The sequence below is a fragment of the Amblyomma americanum genome, chromosome 7, assembly GCF_052857255.1.
Source record: "Amblyomma americanum isolate KBUSLIRL-KWMA chromosome 7, ASM5285725v1, whole genome shotgun sequence".
Taxonomy (NCBI): domain Eukaryota; kingdom Metazoa; phylum Arthropoda; class Arachnida; order Ixodida; family Ixodidae; genus Amblyomma; species Amblyomma americanum.
This window is the reverse complement of record NC_135503.1, coordinates 79,319,581-79,326,915: the sequence shown is the minus strand read 5'-3', so window position 1 is coordinate 79,326,915 and position 7,335 is coordinate 79,319,581. Positions and strand designations below refer to the sequence as shown.

General features: G+C 44.1%; 1 long non-coding RNA gene across 1 annotated transcript; it reads right to left on the bottom strand.

Annotated features, from left to right (window-relative positions):
• Positions 1-2,874: 2,874 nt before the first annotated feature.
• Positions 2,875-6,961, bottom strand: LOC144097266 (uncharacterized). The gene is made up of 3 exons (XR_013306965.1): positions 6,861-6,961; positions 6,475-6,538; positions 2,875-3,037 (listed from the first exon to the last, which is right to left on the bottom strand). It is a non-coding gene; the product is annotated as an uncharacterized LOC144097266 (long non-coding RNA).
• Between the last annotated feature and the right edge of the window lie 374 nt (positions 6,962-7,335).

Sequence of the window (7,335 nt, the reverse complement as noted above, 5' to 3'; positions counted from 1 at the left end):
AGCTCATGGTTCAAGACAGTTATGCATATCTCTCAAATGGCTGCGATCAACCGGCTGCTAAAAGTACGAATTAATTCATGGGCAAAGGTTAACCAGCTAACACGGTGACTTAGGCGGTCACCGTCAGAAACGGCTCACAACAGACGACCAGGCATACTGCAAGGTCTGCTGAGCCGGAATTGGCCCACAAAACGATAACTGTCTAGGAACCCTACCACTGGCGAAAAATCACAAGCGGCATTTTTCCCGGGAAAACCCAGGCAGCAGTTTCGAGAGTGCATTGAGGAGAAGACCAAGAGTAGCAAGGATAAATTAACAAGGTGAAGTTCGCATCTATGCACAGAAATTACAACCTTCGAAGTTCAAGAAGACCGCAGCGAAACATGCCTCCTGCATACTTTTTTCTTCCTTAGTTTCGAAAATTCAAAAGAGCAAATAATAACGGCGACTTCATAAGGTGTGATAAACGTGACAATTTTCTGAATTATAAGCATCGCGTTGGTCATATGTTTAGAGGAATAGCGGAATCGCCTAAGGTGGAGTAGAGCTGTAATAACGGAGTAAGCGGTGGTCTCAGGTTGGAACCCCAGACCACTACAGAAGCTGTGGTGTTTCTATGCAAGCTGTATAACTTTTCTTTGTAGCCATGTGTCAGCGCTTTGAAGCCGCAAGCTACAATGACCGTATCGCTTACGTGGAAGAACAAAGCGCTCCAGCATATGCTCTCTGACCTGAAAAGTCCATCGTTCGCATCGAGGCATGACGTCGATGCGAGCACTATCTCTCTCCCAGAGACCCTATGGTTTAGAGGTAACAATGACCACGTAAATAAATCTGCGGTAGAAGTCAGAAAAAACGATCGAAAGACTGGTGGCTCAGAAGCAGGAAGGTGACATAAAGGTAGGAAGCGTAGGACTGAAAACGTATTTAAAGAAAATAGCCAGTTTTGGAACCTATTTTTAGCACAATGCACTTTAAAGAGCCTTAGGTGATCAAAATATCCGGAGCCCTCCGCTACGGCGTCCCTCATGGCCTGAGTCTCTCTGGCACGTTAAACTCCATAAAACGAAACTAAAGACAAATCGTTTTACACGCAGGACTTGCGTATTGTTACGCTGCAGTGCAAGCGCCGCAACATTTGCTAACGTGGTAGATTTTCATCTAGCATGCTACTCTTAATACTGCTCTTACGCTGAGACGCCAGACCAGAAACCTCACGGGAAACGTGTGACTGCATGTGTGCAGCCATAAAGACTGCAAGATTGTCTATAGGTGAGGTATCGCGCAGCGAACGTCTTCATGATACTTTGTCACATATTGAGGCACTCACCAAATTGTTGCTGTATGCTTGACGACAGTATACGGTGAGTCTGCTCATGTCTAGCTTGCATGCACTATTCACAAGCAAACCTCTCGCAACTTTTCTATTGTGGCATACAGCAGCCAAGTGATTTTACTGCATGCAATTAGCCCCGAAGAAAAGGGCCACTGCTTAATTTTCAATATAAACTAGTTTAAAAGGAGCCGCGAAGCTATTTAAATTTTTAAATTATAAATTGCGGAGGTTAACATCGCGAATCAACACACAGGCTATGAGGGGCGCCGTAGTGAAGTGTTCCGGGCTAATTCAGAACGCCTGGGATTCTTTAACAAGCGCTGGCATCGCACAGTACAGAGGTTTTTTTTTGTATTTAATACAGACGTAGCTGCCAATATCTAACCCGTAACCTTGGGATCAGTAGCAGAATGTCAAAGCCACAGAGGTGCTGCACTTTGGCACAAGCAGCAGCTTTCTTTGGAGCTGGCAATGAAGCCCTTTTAATGATTTACATCAGTAAAGTGACTCTCCACAGGTCTAGCTCTCATTGATGATGTGTTGCCCCTCTCTTGCTACATATCATTTGGTGAGATCTTAAGAATGCTCTTTCAAGCATAGGAAATCTCGACAAGCCTCTCTAGTTTGCATGGCTGCCACTATATACCGCGTGGTGCTGAACACTCATACTCAGGAATTTCGAGTGTTTGGTAAATTCCATTGATCCTTTGTGGCCATCAGAAATAGTTGATATAGAGCAGCAAGAACTTTGTAGGTCAGATCTGGTAGCGGCAAAGAAGTTTCGGCCGTGGTAACCTCCATGTTACCGCAGAATATCTCGGGATTCTCCAGTTTTCAAAAAATTACAAGTTTAAAATATTTCCATTCAGTTCCGATGTGTTCGCTACTAAAAGCCAACAAAGTACGCTATATGCGTGATGTTCTGGAATGCTGGCCATATAACTTGAAAGCTCGGTTGTTGTGCACTACATTCTGTGATGCCAGCGCAGCGAACTCCAAATTTTTTACTGCTTTGTAAATTGCCTTTGCATATACTTGACCTTGTTCCTGTATAATTTTGTTAACCCGTTGAATAAATACAATGTCACAATGTGACAGAACAATAAAGTTGTGGGTACAAAACAGATGTGAGTACCATGAAACTAAGTTGCTTTATTTGCACCGCAGTGTTGGTTCAAATCGTGCTCGAGGTGCAAAAGTAGGTCGTTTTAAAAATTTCTGAAAGTTCTATATTTAGTTTCGCCGCCGGCTTTGTCGCGGTTTCGGCATGATGTTCTCTTCAGAGTGCCAAAAAGCTAGGTTAAAACATTTCATCCTCAAAAGTACATTGGGATCACCTGAAGCACCGGCGACTACGAGATGCTCACGGAAGTAAAGTGATTCTCAGATTGCGGCAATGATCTCAGGCAAAACATTTGGGTACACCAGTGTTCCATAATTAAGGTACCTTGTAAAAGCAAGCAGAAGAAAAACAATAACAGCGCTGGAGCTAGCTTTCTGAAATTTTATTAACGATTAGTGCTAAAGCCACTGCAAGATCACTTGTTCAGCCGGTCAGAGAATCAAATGGAGAAACTGGTCGAAGAGGCCTGGGTGCAATCGTTTTCCTGCTATCGCGCAGAAATGTATTCTTCTGGAGTGTGGATGCGTCCCGCAGTAACAGCCATCGTTGCAGCCAGTATGCGGAATATACGGAATGCACTGAAAAATAAGGACCAAGTGTTTCGGCACGGCGGGGAGCATACGGTTCGCGAAGTTATCGAAGTCATCGGTGTCAAGCTATCACGACGAAGTAGGAGCATTATTGCGCGTTGTGCATCAAGCTACACACGAAGCGAGCGTCAGCAACCGGTAGTTTGCGAGCCTGTCAAAATATGCTGGTGCCGGCGCACCCAAGAGCCACAGCCGGACAATTTGGTGTCTTTGAACGCGTTTAGACATAATACGAGCGTGACAAGACGAGTGCCAAAGACGTACGTGGTAACCTTTGCCTCCTCCTTCTATGAGTGAAAATCTTTTACAGACTCTCGCCAGCCTTATACCTGCACCAACCTCTAGTACACAGAAGGTAATAAAATCTGGACAAACGATACTAATTTGCCCGACAGCTACAACATGTGGCGTAGCGGTGAGCACCTAAAATCACAGAGAGAATTTCGAATGCTCGGTGCATCGCAATTATATTCTGTGGCCGTCTGAAACAGGGTGAGCGCGGATTTTGTAGGTCAGATTTTGCGGCCAGTAGGTAGAATTGCCCATGGTAATCACCATGTTTATGCAGAATCTCTCAGGACTGCCTAGTTTTCACCAAATTTCAAGTTTAAAATATATCCATTTAGGTACGCGGTGATCGCAACTGGCGGCCTACAGATCGCGCTAATTGCTAATTGCTGGCGTCCAGGAAAATTAGGAATGAGAACTCACGTTTGCACTCAGTGTCGTTACTGGGGTCACAAAACCCGGTGTGGTGGCTAGCGCGTCACCCACCGACCCCCCCCCCCCCCCCCCAACCCCTCCTTTTTCTCTTCCAGTGCATGGCGCTATCGCCATTCTCCGCTTCAGCGTTGAGCTTGCTCCATAGTATAAAAAAAATGATTCAGCAAACAAAACAACTGCATAAAAACCAAACTTGGTGAATATATTTGCATGTTCATATGACCAGGACCATAAGAACAAAACCTCTCAAATTTCTTGTTCTGAACAAGGGCGCACCAGTTCAGAGATGAACACAACAGTGTTTTGAAGGCATGGATGAATGTGGCGATTGACAGTGCGAGAAGAGATGAAAAGTTTGTGTTAACATTTAAAAGATTTACAACGATCTGAGTAGGAAAAGCTAAGAACAGTTAAAACGGCAACCGGCCCAGGTCTATTTTAAGGTATGTGGAACCACGGAATTGATACCGCAGGCATATCAAGAAAGAAACCAATAATCAATAGAAGCAAAAGCCTTCCAGCATGTGAAAACACGTGTACTCATTACGCAGGAATGATCAATGTCAACTGAAGTGGCGAATGGCGCAAGATACAGGAAGATAGCTAAATTGAAATAGAGAAAACAACTGCATTGATTGCCCTAGAGATAAGCAAGATAAAAAAAGCAACAAGTCAAGAGAGTTTAGACAGATACCGGAAGACAGCTAAATTAAATTGCAAGAATGACAAGTCAGCATCTTTTGTTTCCATAAAACAAACACCTTCAGAACGTCTAGTAAGTCGTTCACTTCATTATGCTGAAACACGTCCCGACCTTTAAGCGCTAGCAGTTCAGTCCGATTAAAGCACTGGAAGTGACGGAATAGTAAGTTTAGTTAAGCGTGGGCGAGACAGAAATCACAGGATTTCGAATGTTGCGCAATGTAAGCATTACGGTTCCCAATTCTTTCTAGAGAAATTTAGTGTAAAATTTTAGGTGGAGAGATTACGGTAACAATCTTTTAGAATACGGAATTCGTTTCATTAGTAAAATGCATGCCATAGAACACAGTAGCTGGTGGAAAGTATACTTCAACAACGAAGGCACTATGGGAGAAATCGAAGCTAAATGCCACGTTAAGTAGACGGCAGAAGCATTGCAGAAAGTTTGCACACAACAATGCGCCACTATACGTGTCTTGCAAATAAAAGCTGTCTGGGAACGCGGCTTCATGGAGCTTAAACATTGACCCTACTTTTCAGACCTAGGCGCTGGTGATTACTTTCTCTTTCCTAACCTATAGAAATGTCTACGTAGGCAAAGATTTCGAGACGATAATGCAATCAATGAAGCGGTAAGAAGATTCCAGCAGCACCAAGAAGCCTTCTCTGTAGTGATGGGAGCCATATATGATGAAATGGAATTAGTGAGTTGTTACCAAGTGGTATTACACTGATATGTAGTTATTCAATTTTCTTCGAAATTTTTGTTTTCATTTGCGGGAAGGCAACTTAAAGGCACTTGGTGAATGAGGTCACTCACTCAGTTCGACAAATGTTTAGGGGAATCTCCTAAGGTGGAGTAGATTGGTAATAATGCAGTTATTACAGTTATATTGATCAATGCGCTCTAGCCCTATCATGTGTGCCATTTAGCTCAGTTGGTAGAACGACTGCTGTGGTGAAGCGGTGGACCTAGATTCGAACACCGGACCAACACGATGTTTTCTGTGCACAGTTTCTGTGGAAGCTGTATAGCTTTCCTTTGTAGCCGTACAGCTGCACTTGGGTGGATGTCAATGACTGATTACGCCCGAATTACTCACAGTTTGTATGAAGCAAAAAAAAGGCAATAAATTTTATTTTCTCATCCTGAGGGCTGCAAAGCTGCTGATCGTTTCTTCAACCTCGATATTTTTTGCCAAATTGCTTTCAACAGATAATACTGCAAGGCCTGAGAACCTAAACTTTTCCACTGTAGATGACATGTAGTTCATGAAAAGTTGCAAATTAGAACCCCTGACCCTCTCATGATGCCTCATACAGGGATATCTGCGTAATATTTCAACCTGTAGTGGAAAGGTTGTGCAAGATGAAAAAATCCAACTGTGGCATTACTGTGAATAACTGCAACGCTGGCCAATGCTTGGCCTCATCGAGCTCAATGCACGCCGCTTCGTGTCTCCATAGCCAAGGTATTTCGGCTTGAAGTGCGCTCTCTGACAACTCGTCAGAGATGGCTGAGAGCTTTCTAATTGAAACAGTGAGCTCATTCACAGTTAAGCAAGGCACTACGTGCCCGCTCCTTCCTTCCATGCTGCAGCGACACCCCCATTGCGCTCTGCACCTGCTGCAGATACCCCCCCCCCCCCTCACCACCCTCGTGACACCACTGCTCTCAACCATCGACTTGTCCGGCCTGGCGTTTAAAGTCTGCTTTCGCCTTGATTCCTTTTCGGTAGGGATGCCAGCTTTAACCAATCACCGCCATGGTACAAGTTATTGGCCACTGCGAAAGATGGGGTCATAGATCCATTGTCCAAGCATTTCACCCCAGAGAAGCCGAGCACCAGGACAAGGGAAAGCTTGCACCCATTGGAAAACATTGGCACGTGGTGACACTGGGGAGCGAACCCCGCACCTCCCGCACACGAGCCGGATGCCCAAAGCACGAGACCAACTCGCAACGAAGTAGAAAAAAAAAGAATCTATGCTTGACATACCCGTGTTAGGCCGCACTTCACCAGTTGCTCCTGAATTTCTGGAGGGTAGTATTCGAGGGGCTTCCTGAAAGTAGTGAAATAAGCTGCTGTCGCTTGATCGGCAGCACGTTTTTGAAAGGAATTTTCAAGCGAGAGCAACTTTTCAAGAAAGAGATTAATGGCAAGATTTCGGGAACAAATATTGTGTTGTTTAAATTAAGAAATCAGGCTGATTTGCAGAAAGAAAGCATTTTTAAATAAAAGTCTTGCCACTACACTTATAGGCTGCAAACTTCTATTCCTCACCGCGGAACAAAATGGGAAACTGAATGCAGCCCAGAGAAGATATCAAGATCACGAACTGTGGAGGCATGGAATCTATCCTATACGTTAAACTGCGGGCGTACTTTGTGCCACGGGCTTCAGCCACACCGAGAGCAAAACAGATGAGAATGATACAGCAACGTGGTTTCATACTGAAAAACAGCTAGCAGCGTCCACAAAGCTTGGTCTACGGAAGCTGTGCTGCTGTTCATAGTGCGGGTCCATTTATATACACCGTCCTAATGGGAAATTCTAACAGTCTGGAAGCAGAATTCATAGCGACCTAAAATTAAATAAATGCGTTTTTTTCTCTGTACCGAGTTTTAAATGACGTGATGAATAAGCTCCTGTGAGCACTCAAAAGACTTTTTAAAACATTTTTTATACATAAAATGGTAAAAATGCAGAATTGTGTATTAGGAGAATATTATGTAAGCTGAAAAACGAGCACTCCCTTGCTAGCATGTAATTAAAATCCAGCAATGCAAAGAACATGCATGACACCGTTAAAACTTCGTCGCTTGCTTGCGGATAGCCTTCTCCATTTACTATCGGGTG